This window comes from Mauremys reevesii, linkage group 7 (assembly GCF_016161935.1).
Source record: "Mauremys reevesii isolate NIE-2019 linkage group 7, ASM1616193v1, whole genome shotgun sequence".
Taxonomy (NCBI): domain Eukaryota; kingdom Metazoa; phylum Chordata; order Testudines; family Geoemydidae; genus Mauremys; species Mauremys reevesii.
This window is the reverse complement of record NC_052629.1, coordinates 46,679,567-46,704,937: the sequence shown is the minus strand read 5'-3', so window position 1 is coordinate 46,704,937 and position 25,371 is coordinate 46,679,567. Positions and strand designations below refer to the sequence as shown.

Sequence of the window (25,371 nt, the reverse complement as noted above, 5' to 3'; positions counted from 1 at the left end):
TAAAACCACTACCAAATTTGAAAGAGATAAAACACACCACATTACTAGTTTTAAAACCTCTGAGGCTAGCTCCTCAGCTGGTATAAATTGGTGTGTTCCACTGAAGTCAATGGAGCTATGCTGATTCACAACAGCTGAGGTTCTAACTCCTCCTTTAATTCAATGTAAGCTAAACTTATATATGGTCAGGTGGGTTTAATTTTGCAAGGACAAAGCTCAAATCACTCCTTTGTTTTGTTTAAGAATCCTGCCCTCCAAGAACATGGTAGTATTTTACATGTTTCTGATTTCTTCTTCTGTACAACTATCCTCTCCTTTTCCTCCTTTAAGTAATAATCCTTGTCCTTTAAGGACTACAAAGGAAATAAAATAAGAGAATACATAAACCCATATATAAACTAATCCCCAATATTGCAAACATTTAAATATAGCACTCAGGAAAAACTGCCAAAATTCATGATAGCATGCTAAAAGATGGATTTAATGTGCATTTTTGCTGTGATGGGGTCAACTGCATGCCTTTATGGCAAAAACAGATACTAAACCAGATGTAATGCAGGAAAAATACACACAAGGGAATATCAGCTGCCCCAGGTTCTGCCCCCTATAAACAAGAAGGGAGCAATGGGGGTAGAAGCCCCCTCACATTGGGCATACCTGGGCACAGGATTTTCCCTACCTGTATTTGTTAGGACTTTCCCTAACCCCTGAAAAACCCTGCTCATTGAATTCAGCCATATCCCCTATCTGTAAACATGTTCCTTTTTTATTTTGCATTTAAGTTGCTTCCATGCCTTCATTCTCTGCCAATTTAGCCTGTTTCCTTTATTTCTAGTTTGGCTTTGTTTTTTCTGTGTCTATTGAATGTCTATTTCTTTCCCTTCCCATCCCTTCCCATTCATCTCCCTATCTTCTCTTCCTTGGTAATTTCCTTCCCTTTTCCTCTTATTTTTGCTGCTCCTGCCAGCTAGCTGCATTTGGAACAATGTGGGAACAAGCTGTCCCTGTGATTTTTCTTTGAAAACACTAGAGCAGAATCTCTCAAACTGTTTTCCACTAGCAAGTACAAATCAAGGAAAAGGTAGGCCTGTAAGACCAAATGGTAGTATTCACAGAATAGCCCATTTAACAAACATCATAGGTTCTTCTCTGTTCCAAGAATGAGTAAATTCTCAGGATGGCTTAATTAACTATTAGTTTTTTTCATTTGTTTTTTAATTCTACTTGTTTGTGGTCATTCCTGTCTACAACTTGGCAACCCATCTTTCTAGGGTTCCAGTCTGGCAGACTAGACCATCGCCAAAATGTGGGTTTGGTGCTCACATGCCATGGGGATGAGTGCAATATAAAAACCAAGACTTAGAATCATCCAAGACAGATGTGTATTTGTTCAGCGCCATAAACTAAATGTGGTTGCATGTTCTGGCTCAGTGGTAGGGTGCCGAAGGCACACATCTTTTGTTGTTTGATATGGTTGTAAAGTCCACTAGTCTGGGCAAGTATAGAAAAAGGTTGGGAAGAAATAAATTTCAACTAATAACTTGATTTCTCCAAGTCTTCTTATACCAACCCAGACATGCCACCACATGTTGCGGTGCTGTGAAGTTTCTGTAGTGGATTTTTAGTTAGCTATACTTGATAGAGCTTTTTTAGTCAGGAAGCTAAAACTCTCCTAAATGACATATTAGGTTGGAGCATTTAAAATGAGAGAGGACAGAATTCTAGTAAATGTACAGTAGGGACCAATGCTACATGGCAGGGAGATGGAGTGTAAATGGCCTTAGGAGGTCTTTTCCATCTCTTATTTCTAGGATCATCTGATTAATTTCCAGCTTGGTAAACCAACCGAAGAATGAGATCAAAGGGGAAAGACATCACGGCTTTGAATTTTTTCCACTTGCTATTAAAAGAACCAAACCTACTTGGCTGGTCCTATATAAGAAGGTTCTGTTGAAATCCTATCTTTGATGCATGATCAAATATAAAATTGCATTTTATAAGACATTATGCTTGGAAGGATGTATGCAAAAAATACTACAGTTCCTATGCCAAAGACAACAAAAAGTGAGATTGTTACAGAAAGACTGTACTGCTAACTTCCAAACAGGCGATGAAGACTAGTAACAATGCTGGACCATCATTACTGAATTGGTTACATATGCTAATGACTACATTCAGTTTTATAAAGTAGCCCATACAAAGGATCACTTTTTTATAGGGTTTCCTTTGTTGTGTCCACATTAGTTTGCAAAAGCAAAACTTCACATTTGTGTACAAACATCAGACACTAGTATGACTGCCCATCTACAGGCATGCACAAATATGAGGCTAATCTAAAAATAAATAGTACAGAAGCAAATAAGTCAAAACCAGAAGTTTGCCAAAACCTTAGAGAGACTGCCAAATGTTTGTTTGGACCGCTTCCAGTCTGAATGGGGGAAACTTTGTGAGTTCTGTAAATGCAAAATATATTAATTGTATTAAATACACTATGAAATATTATAAAGAATGAGCATATTTCATCATTAAAAGATTAGATGTCGCTATTTATTACCACCACAAAAACAGCTACTGCTTGGCTATGATAAGGGCCCATGTTTTGAAGACTGCTTGCAGTACCCGATAATGTGTAAATCAAGGATTTTCACATGCACCTATTGTACCCATGCATATGCAGAACTCATTACTTGTGACTGTATATCAGAGAAGTAAGTAAACAGAGTGCAAAGACGTGTACATTTGAGCCTGAGTGTCAAAGATTCTTGCATTCTTGAACAAGTTTTTAAAAAATAATATTAAAGTTTACATGACTGTTACGGTCTCTGTTCCTTACATACTCTCAAATGTCTCCCTCTTGCTGTAAATGATTGTTTTCACTTACAGTCTGTCTTTTAATTCTGCTTAACCATATAGTGAAGTCATAATGCTGTACTTGCAACATCAGTGTGTTGTCATAGAAATTATTGTGATGTCACAAATTTGGCATTATAACTGCAAGTGCAAGATCAAACAGCAGGTGGGCTGTGCATTTAAACAAGGGTTGCATCAGCTTTGTTATTATCAATAGTAATTAATGTTTTCTATGCAGAATCCATAATGTTCTGGGAATTTTACAGACATTCAAAAAGAGATTAAACCTTGCATTGAAACTTCACAATTGAAGGAAAGAGACAGAAGTAAGGCGGAGGAAAAGCAAATCAGAATTTTATACAAATCTATTAGAAACACATTAATAATAATTATTGAACATTTTTATCTCCTGCTATTTTAAGTCCTCTCTTTAAAAGTAACCTTTGTGTTACAAAATCTGTCAGAAAATTCAGGTTAATCAAAATACTAAAGTTTGTAAGTGGAGCGGCAGAATGCCCAGTGAAATTGACCAGTGTTTAGAAGTGTCAGCAGATAATGTGGTTTTGATCAGCACTCTCTTTATAATGCAATTTAAAGTTGACAACTTTGTATAAAATAAACTTAATGTTGCAGAAGGATTAAAATGCTGCTTTCTTCCCCACTCCCCCATCCTTATTACAGAGTGGGGGGAAATAATGCGTGGAGAATAATACTTTAGCATCTGAAGAGTTTTTTCTCATTTCTAAATCTAGTAAGGAGTTATTGTGTGTTTTGACAGAAGAATGAATCAAAATAATAAAGTGAATACAAAATTATATTGCTGTCAATAATTTAATTTACACAAAATAGCATTGTGACAAGGTAATTGTTATATATGATGCATCAGTCAGTATAATATTTGGAGAACGCATTATAGAAAGTCAACATTTAACTACTAAAATCAACTTACATAATCAAAGCTGTCAAAGAATCTTTATAGTTTTATATTAATTTGAATTTAATTTACTATCAAGGTGTCATTCATAGAGCTACTTACAATAGTTAATGATCTCTGCATTTCCATTATAAAATTCTGTTTTCAGAGGTTTATAACTTGGCCTTAAGAACTCTCAGCTTTGAAGCATATTTTTTTTCTTTAAAAACCTACTTTAAACATCTCTTAAACTTTTAAACTCTGCATAGAAAGTGTAGTTTCTCTTCACTGCTGATTTTGTGGATTTGCATTAGCTGCTTGAGACAGGGTGACTTCAGTAAAATAATGGAATTTTTAGTAAGTTAACCATGCCAACAGGAAGCCTCATTGTAGTAAAGCAGCCAATTTTGGGCCAGACCACTGAATGCTTTGAAGATAAGGACCGAGACCTTGAACTTAACTTGATATTCTATGGAAAGGCAGTGTATGAAATGAAGAATGGGAGGGATGTACATACAGTAGTCTGTATTGTTAAGGAGACGTGCTGCAGCATTCTTCACTAGTTTGAAGGGCTGATAGCTTCATGTCCAGGTAGCCTACATGAGAGTGGGAAATACATATATAACTGAGGTCAGGTCATCATCTATCAGGCTGGGATGGAGCCTCCTAGCCAACTGAAGATGGGACAAATTGTTACTTGCAGATGCTGCTACGTTAATATCAGCAAGAAATCCAGAAGCATTCCTTAAACCTTCTTTTAGTTAATAGTCTACAGAATGACAAGATGACTGGCAGTTTTATCTAATTAAAACATTTACTGTAGGCTGAAATCCTTTTATCAGACAACTTTTTTTGGACGAGAAGTTTGCCATCTATGATATCAGACTTTTGGAAGTGGAAGAGAAAACAACTATTTTGGAAGCATCTGCAAGGAGGCATGCTGTTCTGAGGATAGTTTATATACAAAAAGGTAATTAGATTTACAATGGATAAAACCGTTGACAGACTTATTCAACCATATCAGATTTGTGGCACGGCTAAACTATGTGGCCAAGACTGATAATACTAAGAAGGCTGTGATTGAGTCTCTACAGGAGAACTTCAGAAAGCTGTTTTTTTCCTGAGGATATTCAGTTGGAGTCAAGCAAGACTGATGTCTGAATAAATTATATTCTCGAAAAACATTCAACATACTTCTGAACACCTCCACCATTACAGCTTTTTTGTAGTTTTTTGCAAAACAAGACTGTGGCTGCAAAGAAGACTAAGTTCAAACTTTCAAAACGTTTACATTTGTTTCATGACTGTACTATGTATAAAGGGGAGAGAGTAGAAGATGAAGATGTAAAGACATTTAAAACTAATCTAGGAGTATGCCCATCTTTTCCCCATTAGAATGAAAATGGTGTGGCCGGCAAGCCTTTTCAAATGTTCTTTTGTACTAGGAATCAATTCTTGTACTTTAGATTGTTCTCTCATGGAAAAATCAGTTAGACCAACTTATCTTTACTCAATATTTTCTTGCTTCTGTCTGACCTGATCAGTTTTGCCTCTCATACAGGTAACTCTACTACATGATCTCCAAGGTTCACACCCACTTCATTCAACAGCATTCCAAGCGCTGCAGTGATGTCAATAGCTATTGGCTCACAGCCAGCATCCCACACATTTCCTCTGCACCAAAAAATGCCTTAATTCTTACCCATTGCCTTTCAAGTAGATAGTGAATAAATCAGTCACAAAGAGCTTAGTTTTTAACTTTATTTCTCCTTCAGAAAGATTTGAAACAGATGGGAACTCATTCTGACACTTTTTTTGAGGGTCCACTACCAGCAATGAACAAGAACGAGGTCTTGTACTGCTGTAGGGTCCTGTAACACAGAGGGAAAATGCCGACTTTCAGATACCTGTTACATATTCATGTAAAAGAATGTTTGTGTGCATTATAACTGAAGATTGGGTGTGCCTCCTTTCCCTTTACTCATACAGGCAATTTTGTCAAACACGTCTTCTCTCTGTACTTAATTTGCTTTGAATTATTTCATTTGTCACACATTTTTAAAACACTGCAATTTTCAGCATGTACATTGAAGCACGATCAGGAAGGCAAAAGATAACTCTGCTTCTGATGGAAGTTTTCCATCTGAAAAACTAACAATCGAAAAGAACACTTAGTGGAATGTTGATGTTACCCGATAAGCAGGTCAGTGTGTTCCACTCCTAATGTGGCGTGAACAAGAAGTAAGAGTTCCATTTTGGAAACCTGATAGTGGAATAGGGCCTGATTCGGCCACCCCTACTAAGCCTAAGTAGTACATTACTATGCAATACACATACCTATTCATACCTACAAAACCCAAATACCGGTAAACGACACAAGGACCAACACATATTAAGACAATATGGACCAAATCCACCTCTTCCGTTACTCCATTAGAGAACATTGGAGTTACACCATGGATGAATTTGACTCTATATCTGTTAATGTAGCAAAGCAGGAGCAAAAAGAAGTACAATGATCATGCATGAGCAAACTGGGGGTCTCAGGATTAGGATATGATGCATCAAAGAGCCAATTATGTGTCATAGGCCAGGGAGAAAAAAAATGGGTCTTAATACTGGATATGAAAAGGGTCAATAAGCCATTTAGACAGACTTTTTTCCCCAGATGGTGAGGTAAGCATGGAAGGAGGATAAACCATCCTCTGAAATATCAGATTAATGCAGAAAAGAGTGCAATATCTGAGGAGAATAGGGAACAGAACTACGTAAAAGATACACAGGAAACAAGACCTCAAAAGATACTAAAGACTTGGAGAGCAGTTTTGTGAGGAATTAGAGAATAAATGAGAAGCTACTAAAGAACGGCTGTGGAGTGAGAATAATCCTGTCTCCCAGTGGAAAGATGAGGTAGTTTATCCTGAATAGAAGAGAGTTTTAAAAGGACTTTAAAGTCTGGAGGATTATAAATGATAAAACTATAAATGATGATGACAGTAAAATGAGAGGAGATGCCATCTTGAATCAGAAATTCAGCAAAGAAGCAGTCAATAGCAACCTTGTACAGGTAAAAAGCGACAAAGAGTCCTGTGGCATCTTATAGACTAACAGACGTATTCACCCACGAAAGCTTATGCTCCAATACGTCTGTTAGTCTATAAGGTGCCACAGGACTCTGTCGCTTTTTACAGATCCAGACTAACATGGCTACCCCTCTGATACTTGTACAGGTAGTGTTTCAGAAAAGATTTGCAAGACTAGGAAATGTAGCAGAGGCATTTAGGGACCAGTACAAAACTGGGGCTCCTGATAGCAAGGATAAATGTGAGATTTGGGTGGAGAATAAATGGAGTTGACAGAGTTTGGTCTGACTGTGATCTTGCTAAAATTACATGGAAATATTTTTAGATACACTGAGTTAAAGAGAACTATGGCAGCGTTGATAGGTGATGAGGTTGAGGAAGACAGAAAACGAGGAAAAGGCCAAAACAGCAAAGAGGCTATAGATTTAGGTTTCAGATGTATACTAGTGACAGAATGATTTCAGAAAGAAAGAAGGGGTAAGATGGATAAGACAGAGTACAGGTTGGGGCCCTTCAGTGTCACTAGTATCTGTATAAAATCACTGTTCCAAATGCAGAAGCCAATTTGGGAGAAGGTAAGGAGCAGCATATTCTCTTCATGGAAAAAGAAAAGGCTTCTCTCTTTTGCTAGTTCCTTGTGCCAATAGCAGTTTATGGGGCTGCCAATTACAGCACATAAATTGAAAAGCACAATAGTTTTCCAAAGCATCTACCTTCCTTAGAGAAAGATTTTTAAGTTGGCTGTGTACAGTCCAGCTGCTACTTTTAATCTTTCAGTGACAACAAGTGGTGTTTTATTACTTTGACAGTCATTTTTAGTCCATGAATAGTACCATAGTCTTTGTAAGATAGGAAACTTCTTTTGATCTACAATTTCATAAGGTTTAGCAATGGACAAAGGGGTTTTCTGGTATATTTGATCATACACTTGCAGGTCCTTAGGCTTAGAGCCAATATGAAAGCAGTGATCTACCCATTCACAGAAATGCACAAAAATTCCTTTTTGATGGTCAGTGGCTGCTGGAAAAAATAATGAATCCATTTATTAGACAAATACCATCTTTAAACAGAAAATTTATTGTAACAATAAAGTTATTTTTAAATATCAATGTCCTACTGGGACACTGTTGTAACATAGTATATGAACTAAGAAGTAGAAAATATGAACTGAGATACACGTTTGCATTGGTGTTTGAAATTAAGGGCTCGATGCTAAAAACAAACCTACTTCAGATACACAGCTCCTTCAAAAGTAATGAAAAGAAATAGAAAAAAGGCACTTTAATAGGCGTGAAACAGTGTTTTCAAATATAATGGGCTATTTTATTTCATTCACAGATATGGAGTTGCATATTTTGTTTTGTCTTTAATACTGTCTATGCTATACAATAAAATGTACTTAAAGGTAGACATGGAGTTACTCTTCAAACCACACAGTGATACCTGTAGTCAAGGACACATTTTCAAACAATGGCCATCAATTTTGCACACTTAGGTATGTGCCTTGCTGAAATCAGGGCCTAACTTTAAATATGTGAGTAGTATGTAAATACTTTGCTGAATCAGGGCCTTGTTTTTCAAGCACTAACTCCTAAAAGCAGGTGCAGATGGTAGAATTTACATGTGTAAAACCCATCAACTATATACACAACTATATATGGCAATGTTTGAACTGATGAAAGCTAGTTTGAGTCTTTGAAAATTTGGCCTTAAGTCTTCTATTGCTAATCCTTCAGGATTTTCATTTGTAAAAATTCACAACAGGCTTACATTTAGGATAGATATTAAAGGAGCACTTCTGTATATAGAGCTGGGCATACTAAGAAATCGCTTCTCATGCAATAATCATACTTAAAAATTGTTTTCAAGTTCCTCTAGAATGAGATTAAAGGGTCAAGAAGATGAGCAGAACACAAACTCTAACACCTGTTGTATTTGCATAATTAGCCACAAATCTGAAGTATTTTATTTAAACATTTGAATATAGGGTGACCAAATGTCCCAATTTTATAGGGACAGTCCCAATATTTGGGGCTTTTTCTTATGTAGGCTCCTATTACCCCCATCCCAATTTTTCACACTCGCTGTCTGGTCACCCTATTTGAATAATCTACTTCAGAACATAAAAACTTGTGTTTAGCTTCTACCATTGCCATCTAATCTCCTGAAAATGTCACTGAACACATTCTAGGTCACACTTTATGCCAAACACATCAGTCTTGCCCCCTGCAAGTACTCCCATGCACAGCATATATTTTTGCCACAGTACTTTAAGATAAAACAAAAGATGGCAGTTTAACAGATTATTTCCTGAAAAATACAGAAATAGTGTTGTACAGTTGTTAAAAAAGAAATCCCTGTAACCAAACAGTTAAAACTGAACTCAGTATCATAGAATGAGGTAGCTTGTTTTAACAGACATCCCCATTTCTTCGTCCTCCAGTCCCCAAAAAGGGAGCAAAACAGTCTGTTTTTCCAGAGAATGACCACACTTCTCTTGGACGTTTGATTCGAACCTATGATACCTGATAAACTACAAGGATACCATAAAGGACAGTCATATTAGCTAAATTCATGCAGCTACTGTCTAATCTGAAAATCCCAGAAACCACCAGTTTTAGCATCTGAAACACTAGGTTCTCCACTTCTCTTACCGCTTTTCTGTTATTCAATGATTCAAGAACAATTAAAATTGTTCTCAGTAGGGCAGACCCAACAGATATTCCACCATGTATGCACCATATGTGTGAGAGTGGTTTTAGCACTGGGAATAGGCATGACAGGATCCCAGTCACTCCACTTTCCTAAATTCTTTTAATCACCACACAAAATTATCTTTTCAGGTCCACTATTGTGGGGTAATCCACATGTGCAGTCTCTCTATAAGTAAGATTTCTAGGCAGATATTCATTCTCCATAGTCTGAATCCCTAAGGACAAGGCTTCCAATTTGTTGTTATAGTTTGCTCAGAGATTCCTGCAGGGAGTCAAGTCTTGTGGATCAAGTTCATGCTTTGGAACATGGTCTGCTGAAGATCCAGGAACCAGAGGTGTTCACTGTGCCACTATTAGCTCCAACAGGTTTTTCCACTGTAGGCTTCAGTACTACGGGGGAGGGACGAGCCCCGTGTGCAGGAAAAGGAACCTTGCTTTTCTGTGTTCTCACTGCCAATTGCTTGCAGAGTCTCTAAGACAAATTGCATAACAAGCACAAACGAGAGTTTAAAAACATAAGAATTGTTGAACTCTGAAACAGCATCTGACCTGCAGTTTACACGTGCCCCCTTCTTCAGCCATTTATATAAGAACCAGATGTACTCTGTTTCTTCTGTAATTCAACCTAGGCTTCGGAGTGCTTAAAATACCCCCACAACAGCAGCATCCTATTATCTCAAATAGTATTTATTAAACCGATAATTTATGTGTGCAAAAGCATCAGCTTCCAGCAAATTATTAATCAGATGACTAGCTCTATGTTACCATCTGCTCACTCACAATGTCGGCTTTCATAATATTTCACCTAATAAGTCTGAAGTAGTTATGAATAAACAAATACAGTGTAAACTAAGCTGTTCACTATTAAGTTACAGCATGTTAAAAGTCCATGCAACAATCAGAGCTACTGAAACTAAGCTACTGAGAGTTGAGTTTGCAGAGGCAAAAGGACACCGTTTGCATTGTTAGCAACCGCACCTTACTTTGTGTTACTAGTATTATTTTCTGTTTGGGGTTTTAATTTTTTTCTTATTGATCAATCATATCCTATGAATTAATTATATGATACTTGCAGTTCCAGAAACTGATAAAACTGCAATATGTTTTTACTGGGAGCAGCACAGTGACACTGCACTTTGGCTGATAATTAACTGAATCCTCGCTCATGATATTTTCTGATGTCATATGATAGCTCTCAAACTCAATATGCTTTAAGCATATATGAATGCAATCGGGGCATCATTTGCTAGGAGGCAAGAAGCGACAGCTGCTCCCCAGATCTTGGTCGGCCTCCCCAGATTGTTCATAGATCTGTGTGTTCCATTATGTCGTCCACTTTTTACAGCACCCAGACTTTGCAGGATATAATATAACCACATACAACGTTCTAGCTGCTGACACAACTTTACCTGCTCTTTGTGACTGCCATAATACTTATAACTGCAAAGATTCAGCACGCCTGGAAAATGTGTGTATAGGAAGAACCCCTTGGCTAGCACCCTGCCATCTAACTTCCATATCTAGCAGTATTATAACTGAGAGATCCCTAGCCTTGTAGGGTCTGAGTAGACCTCTGTTAAGACCAGACACTAGCCTGCCTATGACACTGTAATAGAATTATGAACATTCCCTTGCAAAAGTAAAACTACCATAACACTATAACATCTATACATATATTTTATAGTATTAGATATTTCTGAGCCTCACATTAACAAAATGGAAATACTGCAACCAATTTATAAATGTAGCAAAGGGTCAATGTTTTAACTAATTTTCAATTAATAATTTTAATAATAAGCTTTACGTATCCCTGATAAATGTAGCAGTAGTATGAACTATAAAAAGAATACAACTGTTATTAATACTTTCAATACAGGCTGTAGTATTGTAATAAATATTAGGACCTTTTAGAAAGGGGACAGTGTGTGTTAACTGAATTTTACATTTCTAAATTATTTTTGAGGGGCTTTATTATTATTATTAACCTACGAACTGATATGAAGCTTTGCCCCTGAAATTGTTAACCAGTGAGATTTCTTCATAGCTCATTTAAGTTTAATTCCTATGAAGCAATGAAATAGCCTGCATTCCAAGTACAGATTGCAAATCTAGCCTATATTTAATATTGCTTTTGTAAAGGGGGGGGAACACCTCAATAAATACACCATTTGTGACAGTAGCTTGTGTCTGAAGCACAAGCTACATTTTTTACACTAATAGTACAAGTCTGAATAAATATTATCGCCATTTGTGTGACAGTCCTCTGGCAAAGCAGAATTGGCCTGGTGTCAGCCAGAGATAATGGGGGAATCCCCTTTAACAGTGTCACACTAGCTGAACAGCCATAATGAGACCAATGGGAAGAGCTTTCTGTTTTATAAGCAATATTAATTGCAGTCCTGTCAAAGAAGGCGTAATTCAAGATAAAAATAGGTAAAATGTAGGGGAATTGGATTTCATTCCACTTTATTACCCACCTTTCCCCTCCCCACTCCGATTACAAATTTGCCTGCAGGATCCTGGCTCTGCCCACTGCAGATATAAGTACTCCAGGTGGGTAACACACTAGCTCTGAAGAACAATATGCCGTGTTATATAATCAGCTGAACACCAGAAGAATTTAGGGATTTTTGCTATGGCTTTCAGCAATTCTGTTTTTCATTTTAAATACTACATCACCTAGCAGATATTTTTATTTGTAAAGTGCAAAGGGAACTTGCCTGAAAGAGGAGTTAGCATTCTTGGGCATCTACACATGGTTTTGTAAAATGTACTATTTTGTGATCTCCTTACCAATGATCCTATAAACACTTATGCATTTGCTTAACTTTAGATATTACTTCAATCAGATTATTCACATGCTTAAGAACATGCTTAACTGTACATAGGTGTTTTGATGGGTTGGAGCTGGGAGTCGGGCAGCTCAGGGAGCCACCTGGCCCAGGAATCTAGAAATCCTAAGGCATATGGTGAGTCTGCCCCCAGCTGCAGACCATGGAAGCCCATCCCAGGACCTCCAGGATCTCAGCTCCTCAGCAGTAAGCCTGGAAGTCTTGAGAGACCCGGCTGCAGAACTCAGAGCCCTGCTGTAAGAGCCAGGGCTCCCAGGCTCCTGGCTCCACGGCACAGAGCCTGGAAACCCTGGAAGCCCTGGCATGGCAGGGCTGGAGCCATGGATCCTGGAAGCCCTTCTCAGGACCCACCTCTCCGAAAGGGAGTCTGGAGATGTTGACAGCCCCCAGAGTTTCCAGGCTCCCAGTTCCCTGCTGATGAGTCAGGAGCCGAGCCCCAGTTAGAGCAGGGGCCCTCAGGTCTTTCAGGTGCCTGGCTCTACAGCAGGGAAAGTGGAAACCTGGAAGTCATGGCATGGTCAGGGGCGGCTCTAGGGATTTTGCCGCCCCAAGCACGGCAGGCAGGCTGCCTCTGGCGGTTTGCCTGTGGGAGGTCCACCGAAGCCGCTGGACCAGCGGACCCTCCGCAGGCAAGTCGTGGAAGGCAGCCTGCCTGCCGCCCTCGCGGCGCCGGCAGAGCGCCCCCTGTGGCTTGCCGCCCCAAGCATGCGCTTGGCGTGCTGGGGCCTGGAGCCACCCCTGGGCATGGTGTTGTTGCCCTGGAGCTGTAGACCCTGAAAGCTGTGGGGTTCCTGGCCCCGGACCCAGCACAGTCCACATGGCAAGTCTGCCCCAGAGCCACAGACCCTGAAAACCTGGGCCTGACAGGCAAGCTGGCAAGGAACTAGGCAGGGTTCTGTTGAATCCTGCCTATGATTAGACAAAAGTTTGTCGAAGCTGACTCACATTTTGGGTTCAATTAACCGGTATTTTTCATCAGAAAGTTTCTGACCTGCTCTGTTTGGGAGCTTGGCTCCACTATGCTTTGCAGCATCAGTTTGCACTGTCTCAGAAGCTACATCATAGGGACTTCCCTATGCACTTCCTAGTCCTTCTGCCTCTCCTTCATGCACTGTTTCTGCTCCCTTGTTTAGTGGACCCCAGATTCTAAACTCCTGAAGATGTGTTCTCGCTTGATCATTTCTTCTTCCTTCTGTAGAAGGTCAGGTTTTTTCACCAGGCATGGAATGGGGCATCTCTCAAAGAATACCCCAGCCAATGTTGCTGATTTTGTTAGATTTATAAGCTTAGTGGACAGGAAAAGGTACCAGAAAATTTCCTACAAAGTTCCCATATTAATAAAAGTATGAAATGGATCAGACTTTCTTCATGGACATGCTTTAGGATGGTTCAGCAGCTCCCAGCATGGTGAGTATATTGTGGGCACTTTTCAAAACCTCTAGCTGTGGAAGTTGGGGGAGGAGTAGGGGGACGGATGACGGGCTGGTCGGAATATATTCTTTCATTCGGAGACTGTGACAATAAGCTTTTCAAGAGTATCATATTGTCTTAATTTCAAGAGTACCCCAAATATATGTGGTGCTTTATGGACAAATTAAGTAAATAAATATAGTTCTCTAACCGGTCTCTTCATACCTTGACCTTGAAAGGGTCCTATAAAATATTCTTAGTCCAGTGAAATATTTTAAATTTCTGAAGTACCTTAATTCCCATTAACTACAAGAGTTTAAAAATAAAGTGCAAATATATTCACCACAATTTGATGCCCATATTTTGGCCTATCTCCTCATAAAGCTGAAGAAGTTCCGACAGTGAGCAGAAGTAGCATCTTTTCACTTCTGTAGCACCAGTCACTTACCAACCCTGCCAGGAAGCACAGTTTTCCCCCAGCTTTGTGAATGCTGCATGCTGCACCCACACAACTAACACATACTGAAGAACATCCTTTTATCTTGTTGACTCTGATCACATACTAGCAAAGAATTCCGCTACATTGCAATTAATCAAGTAACCTGCTTCTAGCTTTGATGTGCAATACAGTGGACAGTATAAACAGAAGACATGCTGGCACACTACTCATCTCTGTTTGTAGTGTTCAGTGGGAGAAATATCCATGTATGCTTTGGAATGTTTACACCCTATGGTCCAGTCAATACTCGCAACTAGCCAAATTTAGGCAAACTCCCAGGAGAAACTGCCAATCAGAGAAGAATGGTGTCTTTAGACGAAAACTCAACTCTCACAAAATAAGCCAAAAAACAGAGGTTATATGCTTTTCAGTTTACTGACAAACTAAGGGTCTGATCCTGCACACAAATCTGTGTGGCAGACCCTTGCCATTAAGAGCATCAGCACCTAAATGCCACAAGATGCTGTAAACCCATTTCATATTTTGGCTAAGAAATGTGGTCTTATGCATTGGCTTGTGGATTATGGTATTTTTAAATGTATTCACTATTTTGTTTTTCCGGGAAGTGTAAAATGCCTTGACATCAGATAAGCCTATGGACATCTGATACAGAATAATACCTCTTACTTTAACATTTCAGAATTCCAAAGCATCCCAGGAACATGGAACTGCAAGAAGCACGATTCTGTCTGTCACAAATGACTAAATCCATTTCCCTGTTATAAACCTCAAGTCTTCTATGCAATGCTTCAGAGCCACATGTTAGGCCCAATCCTCCATTCCTTAATGAAGTTAATGGTAGATTTGCCTAAATAAGCACAGCAAGATAGGGTCCATTCTCCTTGAATGCTACATTTTGCTTTGAATTTTAAATCAGCCTGAAAGTTTGTGTGAAACATGTCATCTAGCCCCTTGTAAGCTAACATCTGAGGAAGCTGTGTGTTATTCCAGCTAAAGCCAGACTAATTTATGCTCATGAAATTATCTTAAAGGCAAGACTACTCCAACAGAAAGACACGAATAAAGTATAGTAACTCCTCTCTTAACGTTGTCCCGGTTAACGTTGTTTCATTGTTACGTTGCTGATCTATTAGAGACAGGGGTGAAAGTAACTTACAGGACTTACCGGTACTGCCGGAGTCCTGAGGGGTGGCGTGGCCTCTCCCTGAAGAGGCGGGGCCTCTCAAGATTTAAAGGCCCTGGGGAACCAGCTGTGGCTGGGAGCCCCAGGGCCTTTAAATCAACCAGGGGCTCCCAGCTGCAGAGGTGGCTGGGAGCCCCCCAGGGCTCAGGGGCAAACTAAAGGGCCCAGGGCTCTGGCCACCGGGGGAACCCTGAGATTTGCGGGGCTGGGGCAGGGATTTAAAGGGCCCAGAGCCCCTGTCGCTGAGGGAAGCCCAGAGCCCTTTAAATCCTGGCCCCAGCCTGGCTGCCAGAGCCGTGGCCGGGATTCAAAGGGCTCTGGGCTGCCCGCAGTCCCCGCCGTGGAAGTCGATGCGGTCCAGCACAGCATGCTGGCTCTTGCCGATACGCCAGACCAGACCAGACCGGCTTACTTTCACCTCTGACTGTATGTATGTGTATGTGTATGAATGTGTCACAAATAATGCAGCTGCAGCCTGCCTCCAACCAGCAGCAACCCCAGCAACCGGCCCCTGTGGGCTGCTGCCTGCAGAGAGCCAGCAGGTGCCGCTGGGCTGGGTCTGCCAAGGAGTAAGTAACCAAGGCAAAAACCACAGCCAGCCAGCCAGGGAGGGAGCCGGGGGTGTGGGGGAAGGGGAAGTCAGGGGTGAATGAAGGACAACTGGAATAGCCTTCATGAAATATACAAGATCTTTAGAGAAAGTTTTGTCAATTTCAGCCTCTGCACTCTGCAGGCAGGACAAAACAAAAAGAGATCTGAGATTGCACCCGATGTCCTAAGGACATTTCAGGTGTTTAAATCAATATATAAAGAGGGTGGATTGGAATGAAAACTACTATTTCTTTCAAAGGAGGCACAATAATTTCCCTGAATATTCAGTTTTCCCCTCCAGTCCCTTTGTGGTTTTGTCTATGGGGGCTATTTGCTTTCCCTGTGAATCTTTAGTTGCTTTAGCAAAATTGCTCTGCCCAAAATAAACCCTAATCATCATGACACATCTTTCCACCATGTTCTCCTTGTTTTTTGTGTTGTTTTTTTTAAACAGTAACATTTCAAAGAGGATCTGCAAGCAGTTTGGACATCACAACCATGATCCTCTGCTGGGGATGGAGATAGATTTGAACTTGGAAATGGTTCCTGATTTTGATTGTGTTTAGGAGATCCCCTCATCCCCGGGGCAGAAAAGAACGGCCCCTGCCATGGTCACACACACCCCACAACAACTGGGAGTGAAATTAGCTAGGATGCCAGAAACGTCTCCTAACTCCGGGCACTGAACTGCACAGGGAACAGCTGAGTTTAAATTTGCAGGCAGCAGCAGCAGGCATCTCAGCCAGTGTCCCTATTGCAAGCTAGAGCCTAGAGGAGAACCCCTGCTGGGGGTCGGGGAGGAGGAATGCAGAGCCTTGTCTGCAGCCTGGCTGGAGGAGGGGGAGGGAGGAGCCAAGAAACCAATGTGACAGTGAGTTTTCCCCTTCCACCTGCTTTTATTAGCTCTGGATTTAAGCTGTGCAGCCAAATGCTTGTATTTGTTGTGTATATTAGTATTGGAGAGTATTGTGTATATTAGTATTCTCCCTGGGGCAGAAAAGGACTGCCCCTGCCATGGTCAAACACACCCTCCCCTGGACCCCCTGCCCCCAGGTACTGTGAGTGAAATTAACAAGGATGCCAGAAACCACTCCTAACCCCCGGGGGGCTGAACCACTCAGGGAACAGCTGAGTTTAAACTATTCTTATGCAGGGAGCAGGCTTCTCTCTCCCTCCCTCAGTCAGTCTCCTTTTCTTACCGGTCCTTCGTACCAGCCTGTACCAGCTTACTTTCACCTCTGATTAGAGAACATGCTTGTTTAAAGTTGCACAATGCTCCCTTATAATGTTGTTTGGCAGCCGCCTGCTTCGTCCACTGCTTGCAGGGAGAGCAGCCCGTTGGAGCTAGCTGGTGCGGGCTTGGAACCAGGGTGGACCGGCAGCATCCCATCAGCTCCTCTAAGTTCCCTGTGTGTCAGCCACCCAGCTGGGCAATTGCTGGGCAATTCAGCTGTCCTGCCCCCCACTGCCCTGTGCTGCTCCTGCCCTCTGCCTTGGAGCTGCTCCTAGGAGCCTCCTGCTTGCTGTGCAGAGGGGGAAGGGAAGAGGGGGGCTAATGTCAGGGTGTCCACTTCTCCCCGCTCCTGTCTCCTGCTCCTGTACCCTGTCTCCACAAAGCAGGGGGAGGGGGGACATGACAGGGCTCAGGACGAGGGAGCTTGCTGGCAGCAGCTGCTGTGTCAACTTACTGATCTACTTAAAAAGGCACTGTACTTAGAGGGGGGTCAGCATACTTAAAGGGGCAATGCGTGTATCTCACACATGGGGTGGGTGTCTCACACACACACACACACACACACACACACACACACAGTGTGTCTCTGTCTCTCTCCGCCATGCTGTATCTTCTCCCTCCATTTGGGCTGCCTTGTAGAGTGTGAGGCTACATTAACAATGTGTTAACCCCAGGGCCAGCTCCAGGTTTTTTGCTGCCGCAAACAAAACAAAACAAAACAAAAAGGGCCGGAGTGCCACCCCTGAAAAGTGCCACCCCAAGCACATGCTTGGGATGCTAGTGCCTAGAGCCGGCCCTGGTTAACCCTTGAGCACTCAGCCGAGTGCTAGTTCATCGTTTAGCAGTAAGGCATTCCCTGGGAAATATCCCACCCTCTGACTCCACTACCTCAACCAAGCTTCACAATCATCATTGCTGTGTACAGTATTAAATTGTTTAAAACGTATATGGTGTATATATAAAACATAGTCTTTTGTCTGGTGAAAAAAATTTCCCTGAAATCTACCCCCCCCCCATTTACATTAATTCTTATGGGAAAATTGGATTTGCTTAACATCGTTTCACTTAAAGCAGCACTTTTCAGGAACATAACTACATTGTTAAGCTAGGATCTACTGTAGTAGCTTTCCAGACATGCCTTTTAGAACCCCAGCCTCAGAAAAACAGAAAAAAAAGGACCATCTGGAACCCAGCACTTCTTACTAGATGGCAAAATAGTCCAGATATTATGTAAAGGGTTTACACAAAACTACTTTTCAGAGATCCCTAGAATGTATCTACAAGCAAAATTTTAGTCCTAACCCTGTGTATTTGAATTGTAATAGATATTTGGTGCAGTTTCCATTTGCAGTGTCACAGAAGGAGGATATAGGTGACTTTATTTTTAAGAAATGGGAGTATTTTACATTGATATAAGCAGCATCTTTAAGACCCATGCTCCAGTATTATGATTTAGTAATTTGTTTGTTGTCCTATATTAGGGTATTAGATTGTCAGCTTATGAACAGCTGCACCAATTCCACACATCTTATATGCTAACTAACAATGGAACATTACAAAACTACAAAGACTTGTCCCGTCCATTTAACCAGCATGTCACATATGGTAACAAAACATAATGCAGCTCTGTCAAAGGTCCACCCACAACCTTCACTTCATACTATAGAAATAGGCATTTGAGTTGTGTCTTCCTGCTTCCAAGCTTGTTCACATGAAAGCAACTTAAACATTTTAGAAATTGTTGGATCCAAAAAACAGTGTGACTCTTAAAAAAAAAAATCAGACACTCTTAAAAAAAGTTAACAATACCCTTCACAGTATCTAGATTTTTCTTTCTTAGAAATCAGTGTAGTTAAAAAAAAAGTGTTCAATTTGTTTTAAAATATAGGTTGTTACTAAACTATAAAGCAGGGCATCCACCTTTCTTAAGCAAAGATAAGTTATTCATATAAAAGATCTAACCAGCACAGATTAAATGAGAGACCTGAATCCAAACATTTTGCTGTTTGGAAAAAAGCCCCTCAAAGTTTATGAAACCTTACCTAGAAAGTTTAATACCATCTATTCTGTCAGCTTTCCCTCATCAAGCATTAAAATATCCACTATACTGGCAATGTATTGTTAACTGGAAAACACATCCCCACACAACTCATCTTGCCACAAGTTGGTAGGACATTCATATACTGGTAACACCAACAGCTGGAGGCTAAAGGAACAACTAAAATTAAAGGTAATTTTCAAAACAAGATCTCTTCAATGTCTTATTTGGAAAAAGATGTCATTATATTGTTACGGGGGGTGTGAGATGACCCCAAGGCCAGAGTGGTGCCCAAAGCAGAAATGAGGGAATGCTGAATAAGCCTTAAAACTACTCTTTGAAGAGGCTGGCTTTCCCTTCCCACCCTCCCAAAGTGAGTAAGTGGAAATTACAGTGGCAAATAGAGGAGGGTGGCTTGAGCACAAAATGTTCCTGAAACAAGTCCCATACCATAAATAACTGAATGTGTCCCATTTGGTTTTACTCACATTCTACAAATAGCTATTTTAAGCACTTAATTTTAATAATTAAACTCACTTCACACTGGCGAACATTACAAATTTGGAACAAGTTTTCTTAAAGGAAAACAATGGAGGTGACAGCTGAGTTTTCCCAAATCTTATCACCTTCTTACCTTTGAGAATTCATAGGCAAACTATTACACAAATAACTCTGTTCTATAGTTTCTTGGAATTATGAATCTGCAAGCATTTATATTAGTTTTTACAATCTCTATAAAATGGACACTTCTCCTCCTGCAGAGCAAGGGCGGGTTTTACCACTAAATCACGTACAAAGAGCAACTAAAAATGAAGGGCCTGATCCTGTGAATCACCTAGTTACTTCACCTCCCAGTTAAGTGAATAGCAGTTGGGAGCACACAGCACCTCACAGGAAACACTCAGCACCCTGGAGGATGAGGCCTTAAGTACAAAATCAAAGGGCCCAATCCTGAAGTCTTTGGGAGTTTTGCCTGAGAAAATTTTTTCCTGATTGTTATTCTAAGAATGATTACTTAAGGGAACCATGTTAACAAACACACGAAGTAAAAACAAACAATAATCAAACATTGGATCGTTTTCACCAACAATCTAGACAAAGTTGACTTGAACCTGATCCCACAGTCCATACTCTGGGCCAGGTTCTGCCATCCATACTGATGCTGGAACAGCTTTTGGAGTAAGAGCCCTGTTCCTTTGACTTCAAAAGTGATTTTTGCCTGACTAAAGCCTGCAGGACTTGGCCCCATGTGTCAACTCCAAGCTACAAATGAACTGAAGTCACTTTAACTATTTTATAATTAAACTAAATCATTAAGGACCAACTCACATCCATGTGAGCACAACGAAGCCTATGGAGACAAATCCTACATAGATGTAAGTAAAGGCAGGATTTGGCACTCAGTAAAGGAGGCAAGAGATCTTTCAGTCAGCATAATCAAAACCTTCCTGCCAATTAAACAGTAAAGAGATCCTATAAAATTTCAGTTGCATGGCCTTTAAAGTTAGTAAGTAGTACTGAAGCAAGAAGCAGCTTACCAAGACACTGTTGAAAAATTAAGGCAAAAGATTTTGATGTTAGCTGGCTACGTAAAATTGTTGTTGCAGTTTTAGAAATGTTTTCATTAAAAAAAAAAAAAAAGTCTGTCAGCACAGAGAAATATTTTCTTCAAGACTGTATGATCCACACAGTTCCAGAGGAGAGGACATTGCTCTTCATCCATGATGTTACGAAACTACCTTGCAAATAAGAACTCTCCCCTTTTATTACAATGGGTCTTGACATTGACATTGTCATGTTAATTGGCTGAATTCAACCCAGTGTTTGAATTGAAGCTGTGAAGAGGTGTAGATGTTGACCACAGCTAACTCTACTAAAGGCAAAAAGCAATTATAAAAGCAATTAACCATACTAAGCCCCTAAGAATTTATGTACTGAAATCAAAACTAATCTGACTCAGTGTTCCCCAAAAATGTGCTATTTTTTCCCCCTTCAGCAAAGCTAATGATTGGATCTGTTAAAAAAATTTAAAGAGACCAAATAATGACAGTCACTTTTTTGTTCAGAAAAAAGCTTACAAAATAGAATTTGAAAAATCACAGTATAATTTGAAAGATCAAGACCCTCAAAGTAGTAAAGAAAGAAGAATGCAGTTATACGTTTGTTACAGATGCAATAAGCTGGCAGAGTTTTCAACAATAACAAAAGTTTGTGAGCTTTAGTTTGTAAGTTTACTGCTATACCCTGTATGGTCCAAATAATTCCAGTCCCAAGATAGCAAAGTGCTTAAGAGCATGCTTAACTTACAGCGCATTAATAGTTTCACTGAAGTTCTCAACTGGGTGGCTGCGAGTAGGTTTCAGGGGGTCCACAAAGCATGACTGGCATTAGATTTGCTAGAGCCCAGGGCAGAAAGCCAAAGCTCCAACACACAGGACCAAAGCCCAGGGCCCCGAGCCCAGCCACATGGGGCTGAAGCTGAAGCAATTTAGTTTTGCGGGGACTCCTGTGGTGTGGGACCCCCGCGCAACTGCTCTGCTTGCTATCCCCTAATGTTGGCCCTGGCTTTTATATGCAGAAAAAACGTTGTGGCGCAGCTGGGCTATGGCGTTTTTAATAATGTGGGGGGTGGGAGGGAGGTCAGAAAGCCTCTTGTCTAGGACTCTTCATGGTGCTTAAAGTTATGCCTGGGTCTAGGTGCTGGACTGGGGGCTATGCATATTTGGAAACAGCATTACGGTCATTTGGCATTTTTTAAAATATAGCCTTTATACAGAAGCCAGACTGTGTAGATACACCTGATGCTGCACAGTTCTTATTTGCACATATCTGCGTCACCAACTCAGAGTCTACCTTCATGCAAGGAAGTGTCTGCCAGATAAGTGACAAATTCATGAAGAATTTTATTTCCTCTAAAGATATGATGCTCATGTATTCATTAATACAATTCTTATTAAAGTCCGTGGGGATGCAGTGCACATACACTTGCATCCGAAGAAGTGGGTATTCACCCACGAAAGCTCATGCTGCAAAACGTCTGTTAGTCTATAAGGTGCCACAGGATTCTTTGCTGCTTCTACAGAACCAGACTAACACGGCTACCCCTCTGATACAGTGCACATACACACTCTCATATTATATTCATACTTGAGTCTATGACCCAGCAAACAGCATCCTGGCTTGATTTGTTGCTTTAAGAACATAAAAACATAATGGCCATACTGGGTCAGAACAAGGGTCCATCTAACCCTGTATCCTGTCTTTTGACAGAGGCCAATGCTAGGTGCATCAGAGGGAATGAATAGAACAGGGAATCATCAAGTGATCCATCCTGTCACCCATTCCCAGCTTCTGGAAAACAGAGGTTAGAGATATGTCAGAGCATGGTTTTGTACCCCTGCCCAACCTAGCTAATAACCACTGATGGACCTATCCTCCATGAATTTATCTAGTTCTTTTTTGAACCCTGTTATAGTCTTGGCATTCACAATATCCTCTGGCAAAGAGTTCCACAGGTTGACTGTGTGATGTGTGAAGAAATACTTCCTTTTGTTCGTTTTAAACCTGCTGCCTATTACTTTAATTTGGTGACCCCTAGTTCATGTTTTATGAGGAGTAACTAACACTTCCATATTTACTGTCTCCAAACCAGTCAGAATTTTATAGACGTCTATCATATCCCTGCCTTAGTCGTCTCTTTTCCAAGTTGAAAAGTCCCAGTCTTATTAATCTCTCCTCATATTGAATCTGTTTCATACCCCTAATCTTTTTTTGTTGCCCTTTTCTGTACCCTGATTCCAATATATAGCTTTTTTGAGAAGGGGTGACCAGATCTGCATGCAGCATTCAAGGTGCGGGAATACCATGGATTTATATATAGGCAATGTGATATTTTCTGTTTTATTATCTATCCCTTTCCTGATGATTCCCAACATTCTGTTAGTTTTTTTGACTGCCGCTGCACAGTGAGTGGATGTTTTCAGAGAACTATCTACACTGACACCAAGATCTCTTTCTTGAGTAGTAACAGCTAATTTAGACCCCATCATTGTATATGTATAGTTGGGATTATGTTTTCCAATGTGCATTACTTTGCATTTATCAACAATGAATTTCACCTACCATTTTATTGCCCAGTGACCCAGTTTTGTGAGATCCCTTTGTAACTCTTGGCAATCTGTTTTGGACTTAATTATCTTGAGTAGTTTTGTATCATCTGCAAATTTTGCCACCTCACTGTTTCCAGATCATTTATGAATATTTTGAACAGTACTTGTCCTAGTACAGATCCCTGGGGGACACCACTATTTACCTCTCTCCATTCTGAAAACTGACCATTTCTTCCTACCCCTTGTTTCTTATCTTTTAACCAGTTACTGGTCCAGAAGAGGACCTTCCCTTCCAACTTTTCTCCCAAGTTACCACCAAGAACAATTCCAGCCATAATAGTGGATAGCTGGTGGGTTTTAGAATAGATATGCTGCATAGCCAATTTAAGATGCCTTTTTTGATTTTTTGTCAGTGGTAGGGAAGCCTGGATCCTTGAAGTTGGAATCTTTCTTGCCAGCAGAACAGGAATGTTCAGCTCCCTAGCACAGTATTTGGAAATAGGTCCCATACCAAGTAGTGGTCACAGGGCTTTCATCCACTTTTTCATTTGCAGCCATAGTTTCCCCTCTAATATTATCATCATCCTACTCACATAGCATAGTCTCACCTGCTCACAAAACATATTGCAGAAAGATCTAAGCATAAATATATAACAATAGGTTATGAACGGTGTCAGCTTTTGAACTCCCGTGCTAGTTTGTGTCATCATCTTTAAATTATTTAAACATGGCATGGTGTGCTCTAATGTCTATCAGTACAGTTCATGATGGTAACCTTCAACCAGAGGTGTGACGGGATTATGCTACTAGATGCCACTAGCAACTCTAGACTGGTTTTCAAAGAATGCATAATATTATTACTCTCCCACCTTATTTTCTTCATTATGGACAGACTGATTATGAAGAATATGAGAGCCAGACGTACATAGTTACACAAATTACATATTATATGAAGCATAATACAAAGTGTTTGCTTAATTATAAGCACCAGTATTAAAAAAAACACAGATTGGGACCAGGTGGGGAAGGAAGATCGGTTGATGCTAGCCAACTAATAGAATTTAGTATCACCTTGCACCTTTGTATTTTTTCATAAATAAATGGTTCTGGAAGGTGACTTTTTTGTACTGAAAGTAAAGTCATACTGTTCGTGATACGTGTGTCAAAAATCTAAATGCAACTTGTAAAAGGAATGTCACATGTTATTAATGTCTTACATGGTCACTGATCAACTGCTGGGAACCTTACAGAAATGTGATACAGTTCAGCTGATGTGAAAGAGCTCGCTTAATCTCTTTTTTTCACATGCATAAGTAACTCCGTGCTGCATGTAAATGTCGTATATCTATAGTAAACAGATCATTTAAAATTATGTATGTATGGCACAATATGTATTTTAATGATATTTTTTGTAAAGGTCAGATAATGCAAAGGAAAACAGGTAAAAGAGAAACCAATAGCTCACCTAGGTGATAGTGCATTCAAGTTACTTACAAGCATTTTACACAACATAATGCATTGGTGGTAAGGAAGGAAACTATTTTTCAATGTTGAATGAGAAAAGACTAATCAGGAAAACCCTTTGAATACAAAGAATACTGCAATTGAAACAAATGCGGGTGCACACACACACACATGGGTGCACACACACACGGCTAAAGTTTGGGAGCTGATCTCAGGTGCGGCTGGGAGCCAGGCCGCCTCACTACGCGAGGCTAGTAAGCAGTTCAGTCTCCAGAGTCTGAGCCCTAGGTCAGGGCGGGACAATAAATAGTAGTACCCGGGCTCAGGCCCTCGGGCAGGGCTGAGCAAAAACCAACAGTAGTTAAGGCCCAGCCCTAGGTCAGGGCGGGGCAACAAACAGTAGTTTGTAGGCTCAGACCCCCCAGGCAGGGCCGAGCAAACAAACAGTCTCTTAAGCCAAGTCCTAGGGC

General features: G+C 40.5%; 1 long non-coding RNA gene across 3 annotated transcripts in view; it reads right to left on the bottom strand.

Moving 5' to 3' along the window:
* Positions 1–9,595: 9,595 nt before the first annotated feature.
* LOC120369375 overlaps positions 9,596–25,371 on the bottom strand; it is a 102,945-nt gene continuing 87,169 nt past the window's right edge. Inside the window, exon 6 of one of the 3 annotated variants that reach the window (XR_005583118.1) lies at positions 9,596–10,032. This is a non-coding gene — a long non-coding RNA (uncharacterized LOC120369375). The remainder of the gene's footprint in view (positions 10,033–25,371) is intronic. The other 2 variants (XR_005583122.1, XR_005583123.1) reach the window with 2 other exon arrangements.